General features: G+C 36.5%; 1 long non-coding RNA gene across 3 annotated transcripts; it reads right to left on the minus strand.

Moving 5' to 3' along the window:
- Nucleotides 1–3,188: 3,188 nt before the first annotated feature.
- LOC311429883 lies at nucleotides 3,189–15,450 on the minus strand. Of its 3 annotated transcripts, XR_014688441.1 has the most exons (7): nucleotides 15,259–15,450; nucleotides 15,065–15,183; nucleotides 8,891–8,965; nucleotides 6,447–6,535; nucleotides 5,049–5,252; nucleotides 4,650–4,705; nucleotides 3,189–4,376 (listed from the first exon to the last, which is right to left on the minus strand). It is a non-coding gene; the product is annotated as an uncharacterized lncRNA (long non-coding RNA). The 3 variants fall into 3 exon arrangements; XR_014688440.1 differs by lacking the exon at nucleotides 8,891–8,965; XR_014688442.1 differs by lacking the exons at nucleotides 5,049–5,252; nucleotides 8,891–8,965; nucleotides 15,259–15,450 and having other exon boundaries at nucleotides 15,065–15,256.
- Between the last annotated feature and the right edge of the window lie 425 nt (nucleotides 15,451–15,875).

A 15,875-nucleotide genomic window follows, 5' to 3' on the forward strand; every position in this document is an offset into this window, starting at 1 on the left:
GCTGTCTGTGCTTTTAGTGAGGACCAGACAGGATTTCTGGCTCACACATATAAAGTGACTTCCAAGCAAAATATCAAAAGGTATGTCCTTTGATATCTTCACTGACAGTGTTCCTGACCTTTACTGGGTGTGTGCAGAAACGTGCTCTTTAGGCAGTGAACATTGCTTCACATTTGGAACTTTCAGCAGTATTTTCTATCCTCTCAGCACCTGATACTTTATGTCCCCATATGAGATCACACCAGATTTTCAGCAGTCCCTGTGTCTACTTCCCCATAAATGTCTCTCCCATACACATAGCTTCACCATCCCCTAACTGACAAGGTGTTTCAAAACCCCCTAAGTGAAACAATAAAATAAGTATTTGTAGTTTTTTTGTTGAGAAGACTCACCTATCAGAAAATGATAGGTCTCATGAGAAATAGCAGTGGACCTTTCTGTCAGAAGATATATCACATGGTTAACTACATTAATTTGAAACCCAAAGGCTATTCTGGCAGGAAATACCATGGGTCACTTACCTGGTACTCAGAACATGCTTCTAAACATTAATTGGCAAAGGTAACCTGCTCAGTTCTTCCCAAATAAAACTTCATATGATTATTTCTGCAAGTACTCTTCCCTTTTTGTCCTTGTCCATGATTATGGAATAATTCACGAGTGTTTTCTGTCATAACCTTATTCTGTTCTCCTTCCTTGGGAACTTATGTTTCTCCTTTTCAAACTAAATCAATATCCCACCAACCAACATCCAACATGCTCTTTATGATAGGACTCTTTGAGGTGAGCTTTACAAAGAAGAATCTTATACTTTATTTTAATTGGTTTCTAAATGTTTAATTATCAGAGAGTAACCCATTAAAAAAAAAAAAAAAAAATCCATCCATTAGATTCAATTCTTCTTTGTCTTCTCATATTTTTCAACCTAAATTTACTTAAGCATATGAAATTCTGCTACTGGTCCCACCATCTTAGCTGACCTGAACATCTGACTCTAAATTTCTTCCCACAGAAATCTGTAACTCACAGATGAGATTTCTTTGTATCCAGAACCCCATGATATTTAGTGTAATGTGCTCTGAGTGTCCCTAACACTAAAACCAGAAAGTTGAGTACCAAATACAGAATATACATTCATTTTCTTTAAACATATTTCTTGTGATACAGCCTCAGAGTTGAAGCACTCACCCAGGAACCAGAAGTGAATTCATCAAACAGTTTCACATCCTGTATTCAGTGACCCCTAGAGAGACCATAAAAATGTCTAGGTTGAGGCCAGATTCAACAGTTCCTGCAAAAGCCATAACACTTCAATTCAAGCTTGCAGAAGTCTTCCTTTCTTTCAGCTCTGCCAATGCAACACATAGTGTCAATACTAGACCTACCCATTTGACATTATTCATTCATGTAGCTTTTTGTCCTTCAGCTTTTGTACCAATTACTGTTCGTTCTGTGTCTGTTTTGCTTGGTTGACAGTCCTCAGATATTCCAGCTCTTCCTTGTCTCTAATTACTTTCTTTAAAGTTTCCAGCTCACCTGAATATGTTCTTAAAAAGGGACCCTTCTGAAGTGAATAATATTTATTCTGATATTCTTCATGGTGGTATAAACTTCATACCAAAAATAAACACATGTCCATAAGATACATATAACGTTCTCAACAGAGCTGAGGAAGTCTTGAATGTTGGTCACATGCAGGTCCTGTCATTTCCATGAAACACCATAATCCAGTAAAGAACAGAATTAGACTGGGCAAGGCCACTGATGGGTAGACTAACAGTAATACTTTTGCCTTCTTCCTGCTGGCCTTTTACCAGCCCAGTACTGCCACTGGTCATATGCAGAATCTTGGCATGGATTCACTCCTGAACTGTTCAGGAGCTTCAGGGTTTGGCTGGCTTGTAAAGTAACATCTTGATTTGTCTACCACTTGTAACTCGTGATAGGGAACTAAATTTACCCTCGTGAATCTTCTTTCAGAAGTATGACATATAGTTCTACTCCTTATCAACTGAATATAGCACAAAGGCATGAACATCTTGTTCAACATCTTTAGGATCAACCATATTTTTGGATCTTTATCAACTGGGTAATTTTAGAGATATGTTTATAATCACTTTTATTGCTTCTACTCCACTTTTCCCCAGAAACATGACAACCTTTCCCCTAGCTTTCTATTTTCTATTTCTTTATTTTTTTAATAGGCATTATTTTCACTGTTATTGTAACTCATCACAAAATATCTTTGTCAGAATCCCACTACTGCCACTAACAGCCGCAGGTGTAGTCAGCTGTATTTTAAACACATTGACATACGGATCTTAGTTGATGAATCTTCTTCATCACTCTCAAAGGTGAAATACTGCCAGAGGCACGTATAAGAAAAGGGTCAATATCAAATAACAAATCAGCATAAAAGAGGGAGGAAGAGGGGAGGGGAGGGGAGGGGAGGGGAGGAGAGGTGAGGGGAGGGGAGGGGAGAACTTAATACTGAAACACATAGAACTGAGAAACCTCTCTTGTTGCCCCTTTGTTGACATATCATTTTAGGTAAAGAAAAGGAAGGCAAGATGTGTACATGAAAGTGTAGACCTTCATGGAAGGAGTTCTAAGAAGAATCAAGGGGCCATCTTTAATCTTTTGAAAACAAGACTTTCACATCCAGCAGCATAAAGACTTAATGTGAATATCAAACTTTCTTATTACATAATACACAGGAAAGGGCTAAGGCAGCATAAAGTGAAAACGATGCAGTGGATATCATCAGAAATTAATACAATACCATTTCGAAAAGATTTATGCCAGTTGTATACCTTTTTGGTGGATAAATAAAAGACTGTTTTGCAAAAAACTGGCTGTCACCTCTAGTAACTGGAAACACATGCATTTTCATTCCATGGCATGTAGCAGAGGTATTTTGCCCTGAAATTTAAAAAGCACACCCAATACATCAGTAAAGAACCTGCATCAAATGCTGCATGTAGATCTGTAACAGGTGTGGAAGCTTCTTTGGAATCATATAGGTATGTGAACACATTCTATTTCAGCTGTAACCTCAAATTTTATGGAGTCACTTAACTCAAGTTATTCATGACAAACTCTCTCCTAATTTTCTCTGTCCATGACTCACAATTGTGAATATTATCTCCAAACTCTTACCCACCTCCCTATCCCCACCCCTCAGCCTCACCAGTCTCCCCCCATATGGTGCAACAGAGAGTACAAAGAAATAAAACTACTGAAAAGACCAAGATATTGAAAGGAAAAATAATTGACACTGAATATAAGGACTAACCTCTGCTTAGTACAGTAAACAGCTGTAATCAGTAGAAAGTAAACAGCTGTAAACAAGCAGTTAGTCTTGCCTTTGACTCAAGTGAGATGTTTATTAATAACACTGGGCAAGTGACAAATCTCCCAACCATCTTACTTGACAGTCTGGGTGTCTTCACTTCCTTCACTGTCCTGAGCTCCTAAAGCAGGAAGAAAGATGGACATACTCATTTCATTAGTTACCAGTAGCCCACAATGTTTTTTTGTTTTGTTTTGATTTTTTCCAAAGTTTTGATTCAGTTTTATTTTTTTTCTTAACTTTTTTTTTCTTTTTCCCCAGGGGTGGTATCTGTTTAGAATCACAAGATATATTTTGTTGCCTATTACTGCAATGGCTGTACCAGATCTATTAAGGTTTGATACAAAACCTCTTAGACAAAGAGGACAATCACTATCATTAAATTTTTTACAATCTAAAAGTTGTAAATGTTCAAGCAAAATTCCTTTAACATGAAATGCATAAAAACTGTGCTTTGATTTACTTCTTTACATATTGTTGAAGACATCTCTTTGAAAGCTTTGAAGCATGGTTATTTCACAACAGCAGGGTATACAAAGCCTAATTGAAACAATTAAGGTGACATCCAACAGCTTCAGTTACATTTTGAGGATATCAGTTTGCATTAATACATTTTCATATGCACAGCATTAAAATACATGTCAGTCTGTCACCCTTTGGATAAATTATAATCTTAAAGATAAATATTAAAATTGCCTTTCAGAATCAAAGTTCAGACATGGGTAGGAGAAAAGGGCTGCCTGTGCCTATATTCACTAAATAACTGGTGCCACATCCCTCAAATGAAACAAAGTTATCTGGGACATGAAATGTGGCTTCTTGGTTGTATATCATTTCTGATGGCAACTATCTGTTATAATGGAAAAGGCATCAGTGATGCATCAGGATCTATCTGGCAAAGCTCTATGAGGTTCTCAATCACTCGATCTCTGCAAAGTGACAGCTGTTGCAGTTCATGATTTTTTTTCTGAAGAAACTTCAACGCATTGAAAATGTCAGGTTACAGAAGCGGCAAGATCTCCATCTGTTTATTCAAAACAGAATAAAAGACAAAAGTCACAGCACAGAACTTGATACATTACATGTGTTTCTCTTATTCTGAAAAGCTATCGGTGCCTTTACTTGTTTTTTAAGCAATACAGTGGCATTTCAATCAACATCAGAATTGCTCTGTGTGTGTCTCACAAACCTGTGCCAACCTGAAGAGTTTCAATCATGAATCAACCTGTATCACCTCCCTCTTTGGCTACAGCCAGTGCAGATTTTCTCCCACGTGGTGTGATTCAGTTACACCCACCTTCCAGTTCTGTCCAGCCCTTCTGTCCTCGGTGCCTGTCCCTTTCTTCCTCTGGGCTTCAGATATATGTTAAGACATGATTAGCAAAAGGATGAGGAGAACAATGGGAATAAATAAATTAAATAAATAAATAAATAAATAAATAAAGAGGTCTGTGGTTCTTCAGGACAAGAAACACTGATACTATGATTATTCTGGTCACTGTTATCTGATTTTAAGACATTTTATGTTTTAGAAATAGCAACATACACAGAAACTTATTTTCAATTCATCATGACAAATATAGAAACAAGAGAGTAGGCAGGGAGGACTAGCGTTCACTACATCATGCAGTGTACTTGTGCCTTCTACTTTTTTCCAGTGACACCCCCCTGATAATTATGCATTGAAAATGCGAACCTTCTATGTTTTCCTTTCAAGTGGTCCACTGTTACTTATGGAAGGCTTTTTGCTTTGCTTTTCATTAACTGGCTGGTATTGCTTTTCCTTTTTCTTCAGAAAGCAATTATAATGGCCTTTTAAAACAAGAGGTTTATCTTCTCCCCCAGATTAATAATACTTTGCAGTGCCTTCATTTAGGGGCCTGAACCATTTTTATATAACCTCAAGGAGAGGAAGGAAAAAGTAAATCAACATTAATGATTCATTAGTAGCCATCACTTGGTATATGAGCTTATATTCTATTGGTGAATTTTTTCTTTAAAATAACACATTTAAAGCCACAGACCCTATAGTGTTCATTTTATTCACATATTCTGGATTCATCTAATTCCCAAATTTGACCCTCAAAAAAGAACTACTCAGCATACTGATGTTTTGCATTGTTTGTGTTAGCTGGCCAAGAAGTATATATATATATATATATATATATTAGTAATTTAAATCCAGAGCATTATATTTACAAAGAACAGCTCTTAAACATTTTCAGCTTCTTTCTTAGGTTTTCTGAGCAGAGAGGAAGAGGGTGATTGGTAGTGCCAGCATTATACAATCCTTCAGGACCTGTGCTTATCAAAACTCCAATCAAAAGAGAACAGCATGTTGCTGACAGTAAGCCACCCCAAACAGGATCAGAAAGGTGTGGGATATGTCAGAAACACACACAGTGAATTCATCCATTTCCCCCCTTTGTGTAGCCCCGATGGATCAGGCTACAACTACTGCATACCCTTAGAGGCAGCATCAATTAATTTCTTGACTGTGCCTTGATAAGGATGCTGCCTGACATGCACAGCTTCAGTCAAAATATTACACTGGCAATTATAATATCAAATGTTGCTTTCCACATTCCCTGTTATTACTACAGGATACTCCTCTTTCCAAATGGTTTAGGATGTGCTACAACATTGTATGAAATAACTGTGACTTAAATAATCCATTTTAATGAGTGCTATGCAGGAATAGGATGGGCCTAATTCAAAGTGGAGAATTCCACAAAGAATGAGTTAAAATAATTTGTTTTTAATAAAAGAACAAAATATGAATTAATTTGTAATAAAATACTGTAGAACACTTTGAAGAACATTTATTATTAACCAGAAAGAGAATTAAAGGAAGTTCCCTAACATTTTTTCTCAAATACTGCAGTTGAAAATGTTTGATTCTAAAGGTTTCTATGGTGTATTGCTTCCACAAAACTTACTGCATTTGAAAACACCTAACACTTTAATATTATAGTTCAGTTTTCTTTCAGATAGGAAAATTATTTCTGAAAATTCTCTTTTAAAAACTATGTTTCCAGAGATTTTAGATGTGTTTCACTTATTTAAAATCTTATTTTTTGACAGCAAAGATTACCTGTAGTTTACTACATTGCAAATTATTTAAAAGTTGTTTACAAAGTATCTTTAAAGTCTTCCTTTCTTAAATAGAGGAAGGGGTGTCATCTGAAAAAGAAATAATAGCAGATTAAAACATAGTCCTCATATTGAAAATAAATGTAGTGTCAAAATTTATGTAATAGACATTTTCAACAATATTAAATATAATGGACTTTAACAGATAATTCCAGACTTTTACACTTTTTTTAAATCGTAGGGAGATCTTTCATATACATGTTCCTGTGTTTATAGAGAGAAAAACATCAGCAATTTTGTATTTTTAAAATACTAGCTAATAGGTTTTTCACATGAATTACTCTAGAATTTTAATCCATTTATAAAATGCCAAAAGTAGTTCTAGAGGAAGCATTAAGGATCACCGTCTAATTCTGACGCTGCATGAATTTTCATACAATTTGCAAAGGTGCGAGTCAATATAAAATGTTGTGAATGACTTCAGTGAATCGCACAGTACATCTCCTCAGAGAAAATGATGAGATGAAGTGTTTGGTACAAGGAGCAATAGGAAAATCCACTGAATATTCAGTTCTTCAGTGAGTCTTATGGTTTCTTTTGAATCTAAGTAACCAGGGATAGATTGAGCATCCTTGTAATGTTTATTTAGTAAAATACAATGCTGCAGTAATAAAAAGAATTAAAAAAAAATAATAAATGAGGATGTTCATTTTCAAAAACCTGAATCCACTAAATTACCCATACAATATAGAGCTGTAAGCAGGAGAAATAAGCATAATTAGACACTTGTAAGGTAGGATTTGAGCATATACCAACATATGCAAAAGGATTATGTTTTGGACACAAGCACCCAGATCTTTTTTCTGTATTGAACAGGAGCTTCTTAGACAGGTCCAGGTAGACTAGATCAGACCAGGAAAAGCTTCCAGATGGTTTTATTTTATTTACTTGTTTGGACTCCTTGGACTCTTTCCTACAGTTTGAAAGAAAAACATGCACAGTTATAGTGTTTGATTAAATATCGTGCCCCTGGTCATTCATTATAGGGCAGAACAGTTTCTCCCACTGCCAAACTCCCAGAGACAGCTCCAGTTCACAGCAGCAGACAGGTGTCTAGGTCACTTAACATTTGTGCTCCCTTTTATAAGCCCTGGACAGTTGAGAGCAGAGCTCAAGCTTTCCAGGTGAGGTACTGGTATTGCATTTTGTCTCACATGGGCATAAAAAGAAATCCTGGATGAATTGTAACCTGAGTAACCTTTTCACATACAAATCACACACAGTAGCCAAGCTTCTGTTAAAAACTGATAAAACCCCATGCCATTCCAGCATCCCATCAGCTACTTTGCTGACTGACCAAAATTCCTACCAGAGTTTTTAAAGAATTCAGATGACTCCTTGCAGTCTGTCTATTTTAGCAAAGGGAAGAACTGAAAGTGTAGAAGGAAACCTAAGCAACAATGAAATCTGGAGCCAAAGGTGCAATCCTGTTGAGCATAATGTCTAGGGAAAAGGATGGGCTACACAGTGTAAGAGCAGCGCAAGTTTTCTGCAAGCTGTTTGTAACACACCACCAGCCAGACATGGATTGGTGAGATGGTCCATACCAGCTGAACCCAGAATTGGAGTTAAGTGTCCTTAAAAAAAAAAAAAAAAAAAAAAAAGAGAGAGAGAAAAAAAAGCACTCCCCATGCTCTCCAGAAGTATTACACGTCTGTACATCTGTACCTTAGCCACTAAATTCTGTCCCATGTTTTGAAGTAACTTTTTAAAGTGTTTGGTTTTCCTAAGAAATTCTTATTTTTATGTATTTTGTGAATATTTGAACGCTGTTTTAAAAGTCTATTGGAAGGCCTTTGTGGATATTTACTGTCCACGGAAATTGTACTTTCTTTTCAGAGAGACAGTTAAGAAAATACATTTCTGAGGTTTTTTTTTGGTGATGGTGGTTTTGTTTGTTTTTCCTTATTAAGGAAGGCTGTTGATCTTATACAACTTATTAATTTGAGCAGTTGATTCAAAAATACTCATCACAGGACTGTGATTCCACCAGGAGATTTACTAATGCCATGAACATATGCTACATCACTTGAATAAACCACAATCTTGTCGCTAAAAAAAAAAAATAGGCTTTTGAAATAGGTTTTGAAAACAGATTTTAATAAAGATGAGGACTACATTCCCTTTATTTCCAGCTTTGAAGATGAAGCACATTGGAGAGCAAGGGTTCAGAGCCAAAGCTGCAGCTTCAAGACCATTCATGCAGAGAGACTTTTTTTTTCTCCTGTTAAATATGGTATAGCAAACCCAAGACTCCATGTGTTCGAGCCCTGTACACATACTCCTGTGCCATCTGTAACACCCACACACATCCTGTGCTATCTTCCTTATATTGTACATAATCCATCTCCTAGAGAAATCATACCCAGCAAGGCAGACACTCACCTTTAGGGAGACTGGGCTGATCCAGTAACAGCACTGTGAGTCATAACTTTTTCAGTACCTGAATCATTTGAAGAGCTGCAGCAATCAGAGACCAATACAGTTCCTTTAGAATAGGTGGGTTCCTGCTATTCCTGCAGCTTTGTGTTTTTCACTGTGCATATCACTTAGAAAGGCATACAGGAAAGGACAGATTGGCTCAGCACACAAATGTGTCTCAGGTATTTGTTTTTTCTCAAAGAAGCAATATCCCATGAGCGTGGAAAGGTCCAACTCTTACTCTCCTTCTTTTATTATACCAGCTGGCTGAAGCTAGGTTAAAAAAGGATGGAATTAACAACCCAAGTGGCTTTTTAAAACAATGTAGTAAGCCAGATCTGTCTTACCAAGTAAAAGCAATGTCCCTGGTCCTGACAGAACATTGTACATTTCATACTGGAAGTACTGGCCAGTCACCATAGAAAGAGAAGCTGGAACACTGAAACAACATACAAAATTATCTTAGGTCTGATTGTCCTCCAGTTTAATGAACCAATATGTTTTGGCAACCTGTGATTATTCAAGGGACTCCCTGGCACCTTTTGTCACCTATACAACATTTCAACAGCTCCAGGGTGTCAGTAAGTAGGATGCTTTTGAAACATACCAGTTGCAAGTTACGAGGGAGCACCAAGGACATACTGTCTAGCAGTTTCGGTGGCTTAGATATGACATACTAAGGTGTCTGACAACAAGCTATCATTTTCAATGGGATGTTTTCTTCTTAGGATCATCCACTGTACAATATATACATGCATATACAAAAAGTTCACACATTTTTATGTATTATATATATACATATCCACAGATATGAAATAGATACACACACGTATATACTGAAGGACTGCTCCCTCTTTTCCAATACACAAAACAACAAATATAGGTGCAAGCCTTTTCATTTGTAAAGAGCATTAGTCAAAATCCATGTTGAAGAATCCCAAAGCAAATCCCCCTCCAAGCCAAGCTGGCATTGCTATATAGCCACCAGAGTCATCTGCACTGGGCAAGAGCAAGAGGGGAGCGGGGTCTTCTCAGTTTCTTTTCCTGAGTAAAAAAGAATCAAACATAACAGATCTCAGGAAAACGTGGAGCACAGGCAGCAGAGGAAAGGTTCATTGCATTCAAAATTTTTAGCTACTTCATAGTGGAGTATTACTCAACAACAGCATAGTAGAGTTTCCACTGCATTCTTAGAAGCAACTAGAAGCAACAGATCTTGAAGACTGTGGCATTGGCATTTACAGATATTTATACGATGTAAACACAGTTGTAACAACAGAGCTACCAAAATATGCTCGGCCCTTCAGTGAAAATAGTTTCAGGGTTCACTCAAGGTTTCTCAGCAATGTAAACAATACCAAGTGTTGTCATCCTTTATCAACAAAATAACTTATGGTAAATTTAGTTGTGAAAGTCATAGGGAAGCTCCCACAGGCACTAGCCACCACTCAGCAAGCTTCCCTGTCTGGTTCACTCACGCTGAGCAATGCTGCCCCTTTTCCCATCAAGCAAACACAGTGCTGCCATAGGATTAGTAAAAAGAGGGGGGGCTGGCTCCCTCCTTCTCGTTTGGTCCCTCAAAGATGGAACTACTGACCACTAGGGTGGAAGCATGCAGAGCAGAGGTAAAATTTCAAGTGCTGGTGTTACTTAGGTTCTGCAGCTGGGCTCATCCTGCTGGAAGAGCAGCTCAGGTGGTATTGGGCAGTCACAGTCCACTATCACCAATATGAGACTTCCCAGACATCCTTTCCAGCTGGTGATGAACTTGCAACCCCTCCTCCAACATGCTGTCCCAGGCTACCATTTGTTTTGCCTGTGCATAAAGTTGGTCCTACATATCTTATGTAGGAATTAGTGGGATTCATTCCTTTGCTAAACTACTGCCTAATACCAGATAGCTTAGTGTGGGATCCTGCATGTGCATCCATGTTACTTCAGTGGTGATGTGTAACGCTTCTAAATTCAGCATCAAAAAATAACTGGGAGACTACTTGTGCAGTATAACAGGAATAAATCACACTGTATGCCCTGTTCTTTCAGCATGTTTTATAACTAAGCTCCACTGGCTGTAGCCAGCAGACAAAATATCAGGCTTCTCAAAAGGAGAAAAAGAACATTCTTATGCCTTCCAACTCAAGTGGTTCAATTTCCCCTAAAGTAATGAAAGATTAACTGAACCAACAAGACAACAAATTCATTAGTCTGTATCTTCGTGGCTAGAAATGAGATGGGAGTCCTGGAGTTACTTAATATACTGCAAAAGGTTCACTTTATAGAGTTTTTTGAGAGTCTTTACCAAAAGACTATTTCATACAATTGGAGATGGAAGAAAACTTTCCCTTTCCTGAGACCCCCCCTGTCTCCCTATGGTCTGCTTTAAGAGATGGACAGCATCCTTTGTGGGATACCTCATTACTCTTAAGCCATACACTATGGTACCCTTTCTAGAAACTTAAAAAATGTTTGGTATAAATGAGCTTTGCATTATCCAAGTCCCCTTGTCTGGGTACATGTCATTTGCTTCTTCAAAAAGACATAGCACGATTTAGTAAAAATAAATAAATAAATAAAAAGCATTTTCTTCTTCACAATCAAAAAAAAAAAGTCTAAAATCCATTTCAATTAATAAGAAAGTATAAAACTGTTAACATTGTCATTGCTTAACAATTGCTACAAAGCAGAGAGCAAAGAGGTGTGTTTTTTTTTCAAACTGTGGTATGGAGCCCAGTAGCCATATAATAATACTTTAAATGTAAGATAATCGATAATCACAGTAGACTGTAACCCCAGGATAATTATGCACTTCTCTATATCTTTAAAACAAAGCCTTATCCTCACATCTAAAAAGTGGAAGTTACATGGTAATTATTCTTTGAATTACTTTGTAACTGGTAGTATAATTATCAAGTAATCTGCATGAAAATAATTAGGTATTTACATAGTCTTTGCAACATAATTACAGAGTAGTTGGCTGATTATACAGTGTATGCCTTGTTAGAGAAAGTGATACCAAAAAGACAAAAAACTCTATAAAAATACTTGTCATTTAGACTAAAATGAATTAAACCTGTAAAAGAGTTGTGTGTGTATGCAAAACTAACAAACAATAGAAAGTTAAATGGAGACAGAAGAGTATACAAATCTTGGCAGCAGTTACTCAGTTTCCTGAGTAGAAGAAACATGTAGAGGCAAGTCATAAACTTATCTTGGAAGACAATAAGAATTTCTTCAATAATTCACAGTCACATTCACCTCATCATCTCATAAGCCCATCTGCATTCAGAGATGCTTAATAAATTGGTGGAAACAATATGAGGATACAGTGATTGTTTAAAAACAATTACTCTGGCTAACTTTTACTCTGATTAAGTGTAATCTGAAAAAACGAATTCTTGATATACTTTTTCTTTTAACTTTAAAGACATTTAAAATTATTTATTTATTTTTATGAAAAAAAAAATGCAAATAGCAACAGTTCTCTTTTGTTGTGAGTGAGGCAGCCCAGTAATTGATTTTGATCCCTGTTACATATCCACACCTTCTTCTCTGGCTGCACAGTTGTAGTCATACTTAATTATCAAATGCAAATCCTACAACAATGGAGATTATTTCTTAAGTAGAAAATCATTATTTAGCCATCATTTGCACTAAAATAGCAATACAGAGTAAACTAGTAAATGCTCAATATATACATATATATATATATAGTCACAAAATATATTATAAATGGAGAGAGCAAGAACATTCTCTGAATATTACAGACAACAAAGACCACCAACAGAAAAATCTGTGTATCATTTCATTTTTGTGGCTTCCTCAACAAATAATCATTATTTTTACATTCCTTCATTATAAAATTGTTTTATCTTAGGTGGATTTACCTTGTGATTTTCTAGACTTACTCCATCTATACCCATGAATATTATGAAATCAATAAGAATTTTATTTTTTTCCCCACATTTTAAGGTCACATACCACATTACAGAAACCAAATCATCCTTGAATCATGTCCAAACTGATGTGTCAGAGAGCTTTTAGCATTTGCTATCCCTCTTTTCATTTGTTTGCTTTGTCTTTATTCAGGGATTTCCTAATTTTCTTAAAATGAAATATTAAATAGAAAATTGAATAACGATTTCTATCCTCATGTTGTGTTTGTTTGTTTGTTTTTGTTTAAAAAAAAAAAAAAAAAAAAAAACAGCTATAATATAATCTGGTGGGAACTATACAAGCTAGTTTTTATAACGAGTATAGAAACATCTCACTCATTCATTATTTTGAATGTCTGAGTTATCCCTAAAGAAATACTCCAGCAAAAAATACATGGTTAAAGGTTCACTGAACAGCAATCCCATGTTTGATACACCTCAGATGTTTGGAATGAACTTTTTTCTGCTGACACAAGTGTATATTTCAAGCTGGCTAAATCTGAGAGTTCATGTTTACCTTCAGTGTTCAGCTTAGATTCAGAGAGGTTAAAGGTAGCTAATAGGACTGACACTGAGGTCTTTTCTTATAGATTATAACACGGAATTTGAGTGTGACAGGATTCATCTATCTTTTCCAAAACTTAATTTGCATCTGAACAGTGGTCCTTACAAGAGTAAGAATCTCATCTACCAGCTTTTTTTTTTTTTTTTAATTTATTAAAAAAAAAAAAAGAACAAAGGTCCAGATCTACTTACTTTTTAGTGTGCCCATTAAATTGATTAATTTAACAGGAGAAAGTCACCTAAGTAGCTTGAAACCTGTAACTCTGATCAAATGCCTTCTTTTATCAACAGAATAACTTGGATGACAAGCATAATTAGCAGGCTTTTATTTCCTGTTTCAGTTGAACAATAAAAGAAAGCAAACCTAGGCATTTTAAGAAACAAACTTTATTACAGATGTATGAAATGGATCTGAACAAGGTTACCTGTCTGTATCATTTAAAAAACTAAAGGTCACAGCAAATACTGTAGTATTATAAGTGAAAAAATAGAGGTCCCATTCAGAAAGACAGAATAAGTTAAAAAAGGAGGAGACAGAGAACATAGGTCAAATTTAGCTGAAGCACCTATAAAGGGACTAAGGGACTGAATTCTGTACTGAGTTTGAAGCATGGTAGGTGACAGCATGGGACAGACTCCTTTGCTTCTACAAAAATTCAATTTCTCGTAACTAAGTTAAGTGACTGTGATTAGAGTTTGCCCAAAAATGTAGAGAGGCTTTTTGTTTGTTTGTTGTGTTTTTTTTTTTGACATTCCAGAGTGTCACTATAACAAAACCTCCAGAGAATAAGCACCAACATAGGATATAACTTTTTATATAAATGTTAGTCAGAAGCTGTGGAAACCTGAAAATAAACAAAACCCTGACTGTGTGAGTTAGGTTAACTATTGACACCAAAGAGTTAACAAAATCAACAAGAAAAAGAAAATCTAACGCATAGCACAATCAGTATTTTAAGCTCCAAACAGCCCTGAAATATGTTTGTACAAGTTTGAGCCATCAAGTTCCATTTCTGCTACACAAGATTTTTTTTAAGACCTATTTCCACTTGAGTCAATTGATTTACATGATAAACAGTGTCTGAGCCACTTTCTTTCTCCAGCCTACACTAGAGATCCCAAGCCCTCCATACGCATTTTTATTCTTTTGTATTCCATTTTTTTATTTACATTTCTCTGATAATTTCTGAATTACCATGGTTAGTTAGAAACCAGAGCTATCAGCGTGTAGCAGTTTACATAAAGCAAGCTCTTGCATGCTGCATGGCAGTTTAAATTGGCCTCTTACTCTCCACTACAAGCCTGAATGGAGACTCCACAGGAGCACAATTGGAGTTAAGAGCTCTGAATGCTCTTGTGTGGCAAATAGCAGCAGTGTGACCCCTCAGGTCTTGTTCTCTCTTGCAGCAAAGTGAGATAAAACAAATGCTTCCCTGATTAGAGGAATTAATGCCACCTTGTCTCCTATGTGTCTGTGCCTCAGTCTCATGAGCTAAATACTCTTGAGTCAGGTGCAGACATACTGTGCATTGGGAGAGTAGCCTAGCAGACTCTTCTCTCTCACCACCACTACCCCCACCTTACATAGTTCAAAAGCTCCCAAGTTATACAACAGCAGTTGTTGCCCAGTTGTGTAGCTTACCTGCTATTTAGAAGGTGGTTGCACTGTCCTTTGAGGACATTGCATCCAGATGACAGTGAGCAAAGGAACTGCTTCAGCTTGACAAGTAGGCAAGGCAGGCAGCTGCAATCTTTCGCATTCTGTATTTCAAAGCGATGCCTTGAGTGCTGAGAAAGTTTTCATCACCAGAAATCTCTAAGAAGCTGTGAACTCACCTGGAAGCCCTTTCTTCAGTCAAGTCACCTAGAATGTCTCCCTCTTCCATCAGTCACTACTTTCATGGCATCTTTTAAACATGATTACCTCTGAGATTTTATCTTTCCACCCAATCAGACAACAGGCTGGAAAATTTCCATAGCAAATCTGCCTAAAGAGCATTAGAGTTGACTAGATGTGTATTGGATGTAACTGAGTAAATATGGTTCAAGTGGCCTTGAGAATGTTAGATCCTCCTCTGAATCAAGGCAAGGTAACTGACAGCTCATCAGCAATCATTAATACTGGATTGGGTTTCATAACTAAACAGATAATCATTTTTCACGCTGAGTTTACATATATTTATGCTACACCTATTCTGAAGCTCATCTAAAGCAAGATAGTAAAGCTAGGTGAGTATTCTTTTTTTTTTAAGACAATTTGTCTATACACCCTAAAGATATATATTTCCAAATGTTGCCTAATTAGTATACAACATATTACAATCAGCATTCAGTCTTGCTGTAAAATAAGGGCAACTCCACAAAAGCTCCATCTACTTGAGACAAGAATTTCAGTACTATCTAGTGTCTGAAAATTCTACGTGAAGGGGCAATCTGAAACACCTAATTTAAAT

Source organism: Aythya ferina (genome assembly GCF_964211825.1).
Source record: "Aythya ferina genome assembly, chromosome: 1".
Lineage (NCBI taxonomy): Eukaryota > Metazoa > Chordata > Aves > Anseriformes > Anatidae > Aythya > Aythya ferina.